The sequence below is a fragment of the Miscanthus floridulus genome, chromosome 16 (genome assembly GCF_019320115.1).
Source record: "Miscanthus floridulus cultivar M001 chromosome 16, ASM1932011v1, whole genome shotgun sequence".
Lineage (NCBI taxonomy): Eukaryota > Viridiplantae > Streptophyta > Magnoliopsida > Poales > Poaceae > Miscanthus > Miscanthus floridulus.
This window is the reverse complement of record NC_089595.1, coordinates 37,319,644-37,329,607: the sequence shown is the minus strand read 5'-3', so window position 1 is coordinate 37,329,607 and position 9,964 is coordinate 37,319,644.

Genomic DNA, 9,964 nt, shown 5'->3' with positions numbered 1-9,964 from the left:
TGGCATGGGAGTGAACCAATATAGCAGCTTCAAAGATTTCATGGACACCAGGCCACCAGTCTTCAAGGAAGCAACAGAGCCACTTGATGCTGAGGAATGGATCAACACGATGGAAGATAAATTCCGTGTGTTGAGAATGACTGAGGTGCTAAAAACGGAGTATGCTGCACTTCAATTGCAAGGACCGGCGGGAATGTGGTGGAAGCACCATCGCACCACCTTCCCTCCAAATGCTCAGATTTCTTGGAGAGAGTTTGCTGAGGCCTTCCGCGGAGTCTATATTCCACCCGGGCTGACAGAGATGAAGTTGGGAGAGTTTCTGGCATTGAACCAGGGTACCAAGACCGTGACGCAATACCTGCATGCTTTCAACAACTTATGTCGCTATGCTCCCGACATGGTTGACACAGATGCTAAGAGAATAGCCAGTTTTAAGAGGGGTCTCAATCCAAAAATGATGAAGCATGTTGGTACTAACAACCGCGTCAGATTCAACGACTTCATCAGTGACTGTCTGAAGCAGGAGAAGAATAACAACGCCAGCACCGCAGCCAAGACACGCAAGAGAGCCTTCGAAGGTGGGCCGTCTCAAGCTAGAGCACCTATGGGAGGTCGTCCTCCTTATCGCCCATCGGCACCTGGCGCTAGATTCAGGCCACCTCAGCCAAGAAGTCCAGAATTTCCGTGGACCTCAAAAGCCGTACAAGATGGCAGTACAGCCCAACAAAGCAGCCGCAACTGCGGTACAAGGCAGTTCCAAGGGAGCTGTGGGATCTGCCGGGACAGTGAGAGGACCCTGCTATAACTGTGATCAACCCGGTCATTTCTCGAGGTTTTGTCCATACCCGCCCAAGAAGAAGCAGCAGACTTATAATGCTAGAGTGCACAGTACAACAGTGGATGAAATTCCAGAGGGAGAGCCCGTCACTGCTGGTAAGTTTACTGTCAATGAAAACCCTGCAGTTGTTCTATTTGATTCTGGATCATCGCATTCTTTTATGAGTCAAGCATTTGCACAGAAACATGAACAACTATGCACAGAATTGGGTTATGGTTACCGTATAAGTTCAGCAGGGGCTGATGTTTTGACCAACCGGATGGTTCGAGGGGCAACCCTTGAATTAGGTAGCAGGAAGTTCCGAGTGAACTTGATAGTTATGCCTGGGTTAGTCTTGGATGTCATTATAGGGATGAATTGGATGAAGGATTGGGGAGCAGTCATAGATACTGGAGGTCGAGTACTTACCCTTAAGGATCCCCTGGGTGAGGGTACTTTCCAAGTACCATTGCCTCGAAGAAGAGACCTTATAAGTGTTACATGCGCTACGGCAGTCACTCCTATTCATCAGATTCCGGTAGTGTGTGAATTCCCAGACGTATTCCCGGATGAGCTACCTGGTCTTCCGCCAGATAGGAGAGATTGAGTTTGGAATTGAGTTAGTCCCCGGAACAGCTCCGATTTCAAGGAGGCCCTATCGGATGCCTCCCGACGAGTTAGCTGAGCTAAAGAAGCAATTAGAAGATTTGTCGAAGAAGGGGTTTATTCGGCCAAGCAAGTCTGAATGGGGATGTCCAGCTTTGTTTGTGAAGAAAAAGAAAGAGGGCACGTTGAGAATGTGCGTAGATTATAGGCCACTCAATGCTGTGACCGTCAAGAATAAGTATCCCTTGCCACATATTGATGTCCTGTTTGACCAATTATCCAAGGCCAAGGTGTTCTCAAAAATAGATTTGAGATCCGGTTATCATCAGATCAAGATTAGGCCACAGGATATACCAAAAACTGCATTTTCCACCAGATACGGGTTGTATGAGTATCTTGTCATGTCTTTTGGCTTGACAAATGCTCCCGCATATTTTATGTTCTTGATGAATACAGTTTTCATGCCAGAATTGGATAAGTTTGTGGTAGTATTCATCGATGACATTCTGGTGTACTCCGAGAATGAGAAAGATCACGAAGAGCATCTGAGAACTGTCTTGACCAGACTTAGAGATCATCAATTGTATGCTAAGTTTAGCAAATGCGAATTCTGGTTGAAGGAAGTTCCTTTCCTTGGTCACATTCTGTCAGAGAATGGAGTTTCAGTCGATCCAAGTAAGGTGCAAGAAGTTATGAATTGGAAAACACCGACCTCAGTTCCTGAGATTAGAAGTTTCTTAGGACTAGCGGGTTATTACCGTCGCTTTATACCAGATTTCTCAAAGATCGCCAAACCGATGACGAGTCTCCTACAGAAGGATCACAAGTTTTTGTGGACAGAGGAGTGTGAAGCAGCTTTCCACACTTTGCGGAAACTGTTGACCACTGCTCCTGTTCTAGCACAACCGGATATAGAGAAGCCATTTGATGTGTTTTGCGACGCATCAAAGACTGGATTGGGTTGTGTTCTTATGCAAGAAAGGAGAGTCATAGCTTATGCATCACGTCAATTGAGAAAGCACGAGGTCAACTATCCAACACATGATCTTGAACTTGCTGCAGTTGTGCACGCCCTAAAAATTTGGAGACATTATCTACTTGGTAATGTGTGCAATATTTTCACGGATCACAAGAGTCTTAAGTATATCTTTACCCAACCAGAGCTAAACATGAGACAACGTAGATGGTTGGAATTGATCAAAGATTACAACCTGAATGTGCAATATCATCCTGGTAAAGCCAATGTAGTGGCAGATGCTTTGAGCAGAAAGTCACATTACTTGAATGTGCAGCCATTACTTGAAGATGGATTCGATCTAATGCATCCTGCTGTGTTAAATAGTATTCAGATTAGTTGCTCTTTGGAGAGTAAGATAATAGAAGGTCAGAAAACTGACAAGGGGATATTCCACATCAAAGAGAAAATAAAAGAAAAGCCGTCTCAACACTTTAAAGTGGATGAACAGGGTGTGTTGTGGTTTGACAACCGTCTTGTGGTTCCCAAGGATCGAGAGCTTAGGAATAAACTCATGGATGAAGCTCACCTGTCTAAGCTATCTATCCATCCTGGAAGTAGTAAGATGTATCAAGAACTAAGATCTCGCTATTGGTGGACCAAAATGAAGAAAGAAATTACAGCATATGTTGTCAGATGTGACACATGTTGTCGAGTGAAAGCCATTCACATGAAACCTGCTGGTATGTTGCAACCCTTATCAGTCCCTAGTTGGAAGTGGGACGATATCAGTATGGATTTTATCACGGGTTTGCCCACTACTCAAAAAGGACATGATTCGATTTGGGTAATTGTGGACCGTCTTACCAAGACCGCTCATTTCTTGCCTGTCAAAACAGATTATCGACCACCTCAATATGCCGAGAAGTATATCGCAGAAATTGTGAGGTTGCATGGTATACCCAAGACCATAATATCTGATAGAGGCTCACAGTTCACGGCTCATTTTTGGGAACATTTACACAAAGGCTTAGGAACTAGTTTAATTCGCAGTACCGCTTATCATCCTCAGACAGATGGTCAGACTGAACGAGTAAATGCTGTTTTGGAGGATATGTTGAGAGCCTGTGTATTGTCTTCCAAGGGATCATGGGAGTCATGGTTACCGTTAGCTGAGTTTTCTTATAATAATAGCTATCAAGAAAGCATCAAGATGGCCCCATTCGAAGCTTTATATGGCAGAAAATGTAGAACACCATTGAATTGGATCGAGCCTGGTGATAGAAGGTATTATGGCATTGACTTTGTAGAAGAAGCCGAGAAGAAAGTTCATATTATTCAGCAGAATATGAAAGCTGCCCAATCACGTCAGAAAAGCTATGCAGACAAAAGAAGGAGACCCCTTGTGTTTGAAGTTGGTGATTATGTTTATCTGAAAGTCACACCAATGAAGAAGAAAAGGTTTGGAATCCGAAGAAAGCTTGCCGCAAGATTCGTAGGACCATACAAGATCTTGGAACGAAGAGGCCCGGTAGCCTACAAGTTAGAGTTACCTGAGACAATGAGTACCGTTTTCCCAGTTTTCCATGTATCACACCTCAAGAAATGTTTGCGTGTTCCGGAGGAAAGAATAGAACCTCGAGGTATCCAACTCAAATCAGATTTGGTGTATCGTGAACAACCAGTCCGAGTGTTAGACACTAAGGAACGTGCTACTCGGAATAGTGTGGTAAAAACTTACAAGATACAGTGGAATCATCATGATGAGGGAGATGCAACTTGGGAAACAGGAGAGTATCTACAAAAAGCTTATGAAGAATTTTATAACAAATGGTTCGTAACCCAAATCTCGGGACGAGATTTTTATAAGGAGGGAGGGCTGTAACACCCCTGGTGTTATTCTTGCCTAATTGCACTTGCCTTTCATATTCATGAGCATCATTCATCAATTCATGAGCATATGTCACTTGAAACATGTGAAACATGACTTTGAAACAAATGTATCATTTCAAGTGCTTTCATCATTTCAGTACCTTTAGTGCTTGATTATTGTATGACCAATGTGTGATATAGCTAAATCTATTGTTAAACATCTTAGCTATGCTTAGAAAGTCATTAGGAACAATGTTCAAGTTGATCATTTTGCCCAATTAAGATTTCAAATCATGGTTTGACTTGTTTTGACCCTAGGACTTTTTGGTTTGACTGTTTAAAAAGTACCACTTGGAATGTTTGCATGTCTGAGCAACCTAAAGCAAAGTTGTAGGGAATTTAATTCTAAGCAACTTTCATTTTTGGTACATTTTCAAAAGAGGTCATTTTCTTGCTCAAAATAATGTATGAAAGATGGCATTTTAAAAATTTCTTAAAAATCAATTGAAAAATTCCATTTCTATTTTTCTGGGCCGCCGCCTCGTTTTTGGCCTGCCAGCCGAAGCCGGCCCAGCGAGCTCCCGCGCGCCCCGCGCCTCGCCTCGCTCGGCCCAGCCCAGCACCGCGCCAGCCCGGCCTGCCTCCGCGCGCCGCGCCTTCTTCTCCCGCGCGCCGTGCCCGTCGCCGCGCCACGTCCCGAACGCGTCAGGCGACGCCCGCCGCGTGTCCGCCACGCGCCCGGCTAGCCCTGACCGCGCAGCGCACTGGCGGACTTGAAGAGGAGCGCGCCCTGCTGCCAGCCGCACGCGCTCTGCCCTCACTCCTCCCGCGCTGCCTTTCCCTCCGCCCTCGCCGCGAGCCCGAGCTCCGCCCTCGCCGCGAGCCCGAGCTCCGCCGGCGTCAAACTCCCTCACCACCGAGCCATTCTTCAATTCGTCGCGCCCGCAGCTCCGCCCCGCCTCCCTTTTGCTCACGCTCGCGCTTGCTCCGCCTTCCGAGCCCTGGGTAAGCCTCCCCGCGTCTCGCCGCCGACGGCCATGGCGCCGCTGTGCACGGCCGCCGTGGAATCCGCCTTCCCTCTCCCCTCCAGCCTCGCCTAGCTACCCTACCGAGCTCTCCTTCTCCTCGCGCGTCTCCTGCGCTCGCTCGCTGGCGCTGCCGTGGCCGGAGACGGCCGCCGGCCGCTGGCCGAGCCCCGCCGTCGCGCCAGAGCGCGCTCCGGCATGGCGCTCTGCCTCGGCTGGCCAGGCCGAGCCAGGCCGGGGGCTGACGCCCTGATGGGCCGTCTCCTCTTCCCCGCGCTCGGGCCGCGCAGGCCGGCTGTGGCCGTGGGCCAGTTCCATTCCGCAGGCCGGCCCAGCAACACTTAAGCGAATTGTTTTCCATTTATTATTTGTTATTTGAAATCAAGAATGGTTTGAAAAATGTTTGGATGATCAAACTTGTTCCAAATTTGTTGAAACAAAATTTGCTAGGTTCCTTATCACCAGATCTACTTGGGAAAAATAATGCATGTCATTTTTGGGATACTTTTCTGTAGAACTTTATTTAATCATGAATATTGCTGATAACTTGAAAAATATGTAGAAAAATATATAGGTTTCAGAAAAATATGATTTCAAGTTTGTTAATCTTCTTGTGTCATGTACTCCTTAGGAAAAATATATTTCATGCATGTGCTGTGGAAAAATTTTGAGGTGTAGTTCAAGCTCCTTTTATAACTGATTTTTGTTATTTTTGCTAGAGAGCAAACTTTGTATAAAACATGCATGTGGTAATTTTTGTACAGTCACTATATGCTATTAAGAACTTAGGAAAAATACTAATTCTGTTGTTTGACACTTTTCATAGTACAAAGTAATTTCATGCTCATTTTTATGCTATAGCTTGTCATTTTTGTGTAGGATGGTTTACTTATCCAAATGCCATGAAATTTTTATGGTAGTCTGTTTAGGGTAGTAGTATGCTACTGCAATTTTCTCAGATTTTTAGGAGCATCAGAAATATAGGTTGCTATTCAAACCTATTATTAATTAGGGTTTAAGCAAGTGTTGCTTTAAGTGTGATTAAGAAAGTAGTAAGCTTTGGTGTATCTTTGAAGCATTTCATAAGATAGGTTAACTTAACATATTAGTAGTAGAAGAGAATGCAGTAGATGACATGTGCTTATAGTATAGTTTCTTCGATGATGTTGACTACCTTGCATTTCAACATATCCATTGCATTCATCTCCTTCGATGCACCGTTTGCATAATCACTTACACGCATTGCATCATACAGGATCGCAAACCGAGAACCCAGTCGTCATACCCGAGGAGCCCGAGGAGCAGCTCGAGGTGCAGCAGCAGGAAGTGCCAGAAGCCGACGAGGAGGACGTTGAGGAACTTCCGGAGTGCCCCGATCACCGTCCGAGCTCCTTCGAGAGAGGCAAGCCCCGGAGCATTTTTCTCCCGGTTTGCAATTAATTAATTAAATGCTTTACTTTAATTGATGCATTACGTTCAGGAGTTGTTTGCAACCGTTGCTGCATTATACCTTGTTTACCTTTGTTATACTATATCCTTGTTACCCTGGTATCCGCAGTCGAGTCAATGCTTAGCTGGCTTAGACCGGTAGAAGTCGGGTGATTTCCTGTCACCTGCGAGCTATAGGTGGTTACCTGGATCTGCTTGGATGACTATGAAGTCATAGTATAACTAAGTGTTAAATGAAGTTGAGACCGGACGGAGACTTGCAGAGTTTTGAACTGTAGTGTTTCCGTCTGTGTCGATTAAGGACCGACCGTTGTTGGGCCTCGAGTCATGTTGAACGCATGCCTTACATTTAGCTGGCCGGATAAAGTACCTTCCGACCGCGAAGCTGGGAGATTTTTTCGGGCCGAGTAGATTGCCCGCAACGCACTGTACCGGAGCAGGTGTGGTAGGACACGGGGGCGGGATGATAAGACCAAAGTGCAGTCGGTCGGCCCCCGGGTACATGTGGTTCCTGGCAAACTCGAGATTCCTGGAAAGTTGACTCGGTGATCAATATCTCACTTTAGCGGGTGAGTGAGGTTTGTGTAAGGAATAAATCACCAGCTGGTTAGGAATCGATTCGAATCGCCATCGCTCCTGGATAGTGAGCACTTGACTTGAGTTACTTCATCGTAGTAAATGCTATGGAACACTTGGACGGTTATAGTGAATATGACAGTATGGAAGTTGTTTAATGATCATTGGTTATCATTCTCTGCTTAATCACATGTTTACTCTAGCATAGGTGCAAATCTAGTTGACAGGTTAATAATAATTAACTTGGCAATAATGCTTTTAGACAGGTTCTTGAATTGCTAAAAATGCTTCTTTTTGCAAATGAGTCAGCTACCCCTACTATAAAGCCCTTCATAATCCTTGGTGTCATTATTTTCGGTTATGTCGGGTAAGTCTGGCTGAGTACATTCTCGTACTCAGGGTTTTATTCCCACTTGTTGCAGATGGGCAGATGTACTATGGCTACTGTATCAACTGCCTGTATCCTGCGATGGGTGATGCTTAGGACCATGGGCATGGTCATTCCTTACGTCTCATCTGATGCTTTTGTTGGAGATGATCATTCGCTGGCACTATATTTGAACTCCGTGTGAGTGTGTGTGGTTTTAAGCAAATGACTTCCGCTACTTTTTATTCGAACTTGTTTTGTAATAACTATGTTTAAACTCTGATGTATCGGTTATGCAAACTTTTATGTAATATGTGATTGGTGACCGCTAAACTTAGTACGATCATGGCTGGGACATGAGTTGGTTTGAAATCCTTCGTGATTTCACGGACTACCGGGTTATACGGGCTTAAGTTTGCTAAAGCGTCTGCTCTGGCGGATGATTTTCTTACTTAATTTCGTATAATTGGTCGGTTCTGTCACAACCACTCGCTTCACCCGCATGATGAGGTATGCTCTGGGTGAGACCGATACTAAGAAGAAAAAGATGTATTGCTTCAAGAAGGGGCTGAACTCTCGTCTCAAGGTGGCCCTCTCGGGTCATGCCTGCCGCACCCTTCGTGAGATGGTCAACAAGGTACTAGAGATGGAGAGGGACCGTCTGGAGGCGGACGCCCTCCACAAGGAGAAGAAGCGTCGGTTCGAGGGTCCCTCTCGTGGCCTGGCTCCGCAGAGGCCACGTGCTCACGCGCTTCCCCCGCTCTGCCCACGTTACCCTCAGGGGGCTGTGACCGCACCGAGCCGTGGAGGTGGTACCTACACCGCCAACTACCACCGCCCCGCTCAGAGCTATCCTGCTCCGAGTCGCCCCACTCAGGGAGCTGGCACGTGGAGGACTGCTACACCCACCCCCACAGGTAGCGTGCCCTTCACTTGCTTTGGTTGTGGCCAGCCTGGTCATAAGATCGCCGAGTGCCCCGTCAAGAATGGCACACCGCCTGCTCCGACCCAGATGAGACCGGCTGCTACACCTTCTGCACCGCGCAAGAATGTTGCAGGGGCTGTCCGTAGTCGTCTAAACCACATGACCGCGGAGGACGCCCAGGATGCTCCCGACGTGGTGTACGGTATGTTTTTGGTACAGGGAGTTATAGCTTCGGTTTTGTTCGACTCTGGAGCTACTTGCTCATACATTTCCACTAAGTTTGCACGAGAGCATAGCATACCTGTGACCCCTCGCAAGAAGCCCATTGACACTAGTTCACCTTTGGGTCGCATTTTATGCACCAAGAGATGTCAGGGAGTGAGTATCACCATTGAGGGCTACCCTTTCCTAGCCGATCTCACCTTACTTCCATCTGAGGGACTAGATGTCATACTGGGAATGGATTGGTTGACACAGCACAAAGGAGTGATATCTTGTTCACCGAGGTACGTAGAGATCACACACCCGAGTGGTCACATAATCCGCTGTAAGCCTAATCAAGGAAAGGCCGTCTCCATGTTGTGTGCCGTAGAGGCCAAGACAGTCGAGGAGGTGACCGTAGTGAATGAGTACCCTGATGTGTTTCCTGAGGAATTGCCAGGCATGCCACCTGATCGGGATGTAGAGTTTGTGATTGACCTTTTGCCTGGTACCGGGCCTATTGCTAAAAGACCCTACCGCATGTCAGTCGATGAACTGGAGGAGCTAAAGAAGCAGCTCAAGGAGTTGGCGGACAAGGGGTACATCAGACCCAGTGCTTCACCCTGGGGTTCCCCTGTTCTGTTCGTGAAAAAGAAGGATGGATCCATGAGGATGTGTATTGACTATCGGAACTTGAATGCCGTGACAGTCAAGAACAAGTACCCTCTGCCTAGGATCGATGACCTCCTAGATCAGCTGAAAGATGCCAAGTACTTTTCCAAGATTGATCTTAGGTCGGGGTATCATCAGATGAAAATCAGACCCGAGGACATTCCTAAGACGGCCTTCGTCACCAGATACGGGCAATACGAGTTCACAGTGGTGTCCTTCGGACTCACTAATGCTCTGGCCTATTTCATGAACATGATGAATAAGGTGTTCATGGACGAGCTGGACAAGTTCGTGGTGGTGTTCATTGATGACATCCTTATCTACTCCTCCACCGCTGGAGAGCATGAACAACACTTGAGAGTGATTCTGGAGAAGTTGAGGCAGAATCAGCTTTATGCCAAATTTAGCAAGTGTGACTTCTGGCTCGAAAAAGTCACTTTTCTTGGTCACGTACTCACTGCTGAGGGAGTCGCTGTAGATCCCACGAAGACGAAGCTGT